Raw genomic sequence first — 5,151 nt, 5'->3', positions numbered from 1 at the left:
TGTGTATTATAATTATGATAGAGTTAGATTTGAATATATGGTCTTATTTTGTGCTTATGTTTGTCTCACTTGTTCTGTTTTTCCCCCCTCTTTCTTGCCTTTTTCCTTTTTTAAGATTTTATTTATTTATTTGGCAGAGAGAGTAAGCAGGGGAGGAGCAGAGGGAGAGGGACAGCAGACTCCCTGCTGAGCACAGAGCCCACCCTGGGGGGCTCTATCTCAGACCCCAAGATCATGACCAGAGCCAAAATCGAGTCAGATGCTTAACTGAGCCGCCCAGGCACCTCTCCTGTCTTCTTTTTAATTGACAATGTTGTGGGTTTTGTCTGTTTTTAATCATTTCATCTTCCCTCTACTAGCATCAACATTTAAAGAACTAGGAGGAAAAACACCCAAATTTACAATCAGATTTGGGAATTTTTAACATACCTTTTTCAGAAATTTTAATTTTAATTTTAATTTTTTCCCTTTTCAGAAATTCATAGAACAAATCAGGAAAGATATAGACGTGAATAAGCCAACTAATAAAATTGGCTTGATTGATGAATATCTAGAACACTGAGCCATAGAACTACAGTACATACATTCTGTTCAAGAATACACAGGACATTTACAAAAGCGACCATATACTAAGTTCTGGAGCAAGTTTAAACAAATTTAAAAGTAATGAGATTATACAGAATATGTTCTCTGACCGTATTTTACTATCAAAAATCTTTTACTGCTTCCATACTAGAAGTGATTTTTTAAAAGACTGTATTTATTTATTCATGAGAGACACACAGAGAGAGGCAGACATAGGCATTGGGAGAAGCAGGCTCTCTGCAGGGAGCCCGATGCAGGACTCTATTCTGGGACTCCAGGATCATGCCCTGAGCTGAAGGCAGACACTTAACTGCTGAGCCCCACCCCAGCATCCCTAGAAGCAATTTTTTAAAAAATATTTTACTTATTTATTCATTCATGAAAGACACAGAGAGAGGCAGAGACACAGGCAGAGGGAGAAGCAGGCTCCATGCAGGGAGCCTGATATAGGACTTGATCCCGGGTCTCCAGGATCTTGCCCTGGGCCAAAGGCAGGTGCTAAACCACCAGATGCTTAACTGACTGAGCCACCCAGGGATCCTTAGAAGCAATTTTTAAATGAGAAATCATATTTTAAAAAATGCATTATGCTCCTAAATAACCCGTGTGTCAAAGAATAACAAAGAACCACATCTCAAAGCTTGTAGGACAAATCTAAATCAGTACTTAGAAATATGAAGACATACACGGGTATGTGAAAAACTAAAGACGGAATTTACAAGGAGGTACAAGTAGTACCTCCTGGCTCGGAGCCCGCTCAGGGATGCTAGTTCTAGTGATCTGGAGTAGGGCCTAGCAGTGATGTCTGTCTGTCTGCCATCTGTCTATCCATCTATCAGCTACTATCGACTTTCAGGTTGTTGTGAGCAGCAAAGAAGGCTCTTCCCAGTCACCTCTCCCGGGACCGCGGGCTGGGGGGGGGGGGGGGGGGGGGCGGGGGGGGACCCAGGCAGGGGGGCAGGAAGCTGCATCTCGGGAATTCCCGGCTCCCAGGCCCCAACTGGGATCCTGACGACGGAAGGGGCTTCGGTTCCCGGGCCCGGGCGCCCCCTGCGGGGAAGGACGAGCACTCGCAGCCGGCCGGCCGCAGGCGCAGGAAGGAACGCGGAGGACGGGGGATCGGCCCCACCTGCTCCTCCTCGGGGCGTCCCCGGTCCTGCACGGGAGCCCAGCCTGTGTGTTCCCGGCTCCTGCGGCCCCCTTGCTGGGCGGCTGGGAGGGGCAGCTGCTCCAGAGACTCCCCAGAGTGCCCGGACCCAAGTGCCAGGCGGTGGGCCGGCGCCCAGAGCCTTCTGCTGGCGGCCCGCGGGACACCTGCCACCCTGCGCTCGCCCACGGACACCTGCTCCCTGTACGAGCTGAGCCCGCGCAGGCGCCTCGCGGCTCCCGCCGGCAGTGCCCTTCCGTCCTCCATGCCCACGTTTTGTCCGAGTCCACATTATTAGCAAAGTCCAGCGTCGGTGTCCCCACCGAGGGGATCAAGTCACGACAGAGCGGACCCTGCGTCCAGGAACGGTGCTGCGGGCTATTTAATCGTCAGGCACTCTTGAGAGGTAAAGTTGGTTATCCCGGGTTTTGTTTTTTTGTTTTGTTTTGCTTTTTTTTTTTTTTTTTTTTTTTTTTAATTCAGAGGCCCAGGATCACACCCCAGGCCGCAGGCGGCGCTAAACCGCTGCGCCACCGGGGCTGCCCGGTTTTGTGGGTTCAAGCACCGAGCCTCAGAGCGGCGCGTCCTAAATCACGAATCTCGGAGGCAGTGGGGTGGGCCTCGGCCTGTAACTGGCTGCTGCTCTCTGTGTCGCCTCCACGTGATCCTGTCCCTTCCCAGGATAATACCATCACTGACTACTATTCCCCGCGACACCGAGGCCCATCACTTACTCAGACATCTTTCTGCTGTTTGATGTTTGGCTTGCCGTGAACAGCTTTGTGCTTGTGGCTTTCTTCCCCCTGTTTTTAAATCTCCAGAAATAGGATCACTGGATATGTGTGCATTTTAGGGATCTGGACAGGGAAAGGCCAATTGCTTCTTTTTTTAAAAAAAAAAAAATTATTTATTTATTCATGAGAGACACACACACAGAGGCAGAGACACAGGCAGAGGGAGAAGCAGGCTCCACGCAGGGAGCCCGACGTGGGACTCGGTCCCGGGTCTCCAGGATCAGGCCCTGGGCCAAAGGCAGGGGCCAAACCGCTGAGCCACCCAGGGATCCCCAGGCCAATTGCTTCTAAACGCTTAACTTCTTTGACACTAACAGTCCATCACTGTATCCGTTTTACAAACGTATATCATGGAGTGGAACTGATAGTTTTCCCTTTAATTTCAAGCCTTCAGAAAATGTGAAGGAATGGTGCAATGAACATCCATAGACACTTCACCCAGAGTTCTCCAAATGTCAATGTTTAACCACGGTTGCCTTATCTCTCTCTCTCTCTCTCTCTCTCTCTCTCTCTCTCTTTCCCTTTCTCTCTATATGTAGATATTTTTTACCTTTTTTGGTGAACCATTTGTAGGTATATTTCAGACATTATGGCATTTCACTACAAAATATTTCATCATATATATCTTAAGTGGAACAATCTCCTACATAATCATGGTATTACTAACGCCCCGCAAGAAACCGAACATTGAGACAATAACATCACTGCACAGGAGTGCCTGGGTGGCTCAGTTGGTTAAGCATCCCTCTCAGTTTTGGCTCAGGCCCTGGCCTCAGGGTCTTGAGATGAAGCCCCATGTTAGGCTCCATGCTCAACACTGCAGATTTTCTCTCTCCTTCTCCCTCTGCCCATCCCCCATGTGCACTCTCTCCCTAAAATAAATAATTAGGAAAATCATTGCACAATGCATAGTCTGTATTCCGATTTCTTCAATTGTCCCCAGAATGATTTTATATTTTTTTGTCCAGATTCAGCTAAGAATATTGCATTGCATTTGATTGGCATGTCTCTTTCATCGCTTTTATTTTTAAAGATTTATTTATTTGAGAGAGAGAGCACAAGTGGGAAGAGGAACAGCAGAGACAGAAGGAGAAGCAGGCTCTCCGCTGAGCAGGGAGCGGGATGTGGGGCTCAATCCCAGGACTCTGTGATCATGACCTGGGCCAAAGGCAGATGCTCAGCCAGTTGAGCCACCCAGGTGCCCCTCTTTTGACTCTTCTAATCTAGAACTTGCCCTTGTTCTTTTTTCTTCCATGACATTGACATTTCTTAATAGGTCAGAGAATTTGCCCTGTACAACATCCCATTACCTGGATTTGCCTGTTTTTCATGATTGGATTCAGGTTCAACATATTGAGTGAGTCTAGACAGGTGATGTTGAGCACTGTTTCCCATTGTTTCATGTCAGGAAGCATATGTGTCAACCTGTTCCATGATGATGATAAATGTTATCGTTTGGTTTCAATGGGACCCACTAGATCTCTTCCCTATGAAGATCCCCTTTCCCTTTGTATCCTTTGCATAGTTGGTCTTGGACAACACAGGTTTGAACCATGTAGTCCGCTGACACATGGGTTATTTTCAATAAACCCAGTTTAGTACGTCAATGTATCTTCTCTTTCTTATGATTTCCTTAATAACATTTTCCCTCTCACTTACTTTATGGTAAGAATACAGTAAATAATACATATAACATACAAAGTAGGGATCCCTGGGTGGCGCAGCGGTTTGGCGCCTGCCTTTGGCCCAGGGCGCGATCCTGGAGACCCGGGATCGAATCCCACATCGGGCTCCCGGTGCATGGAGCCTGCTTCTCCCTCTGCCTGTGTCTCTGCGCCTCTCTCTCTCTCTCTCTCTCTCTCTCTCTCTGTGACTATCATAAAGAAAAAAAAAAAAAAGACTCAAAGAATTGCCTAATATAGTGCCAAATAATTTCAACATAATTGGAAAACTTTGCTTTCATGAATTTATATACAACCAGTTTAGAGTAACACAAATAAACAAAATAAAAGTGTCAAATGCGAACAACTATTCCAGTCCAAGATGTTAAAAAAAAAAAAAAAAAAACATACAAAGTATGTGTTAGTTGACTTTATGTTATCAGTAAGGGTTCTGGTCAGCAGAAGAATATTAGTTCAGTTTTGGGGGAGGGACAGAGAAAGAATCTTAAGCAGAACCCTTGCTGAGTGTGGAGCCTGACTTGGGGCTTGGTATCACGACCCTGAGATCATGACCTGAGCCGAGATCATGAGTCAGATGCTCAACAGCTGAGCCACACAGGTGCCCCTAAAAATAATCATTTTGAAAAGGCTAGTGGAGCCCTGGGTGGCTCAGCGGTTTGGCGCCTGCCTTTGGCCCAGAGCGTGATCCCGGGATCCTGGGATCGAGTCCCACATTGGGCTCCCTGCAAGGAGCTTGCTTCTCCCTCGGTCTATGTCTTGGCCTCTCTCTCTGTGTGTGTCTCTCATGAATAAATAAGTAAAATCTTTAAAAAAAGATATGGAAAAGGCAAGAATATAAAGAAGTACAAATAGCCCACAGCATCTCATATTTCTTAAGTGCTCACCATATGCCAGGCGCTGAGCCCCTGTGTTACTACTTTAGACCATGTGATACCATCCCCCG

Source organism: Vulpes lagopus, chromosome 4, assembly GCF_018345385.1.
Source record: "Vulpes lagopus strain Blue_001 chromosome 4, ASM1834538v1, whole genome shotgun sequence".
Taxonomy (NCBI): Eukaryota; Metazoa; Chordata; class Mammalia; order Carnivora; family Canidae; genus Vulpes; species Vulpes lagopus.
Note: the sequence above shows the minus strand (reverse complement) of the source record.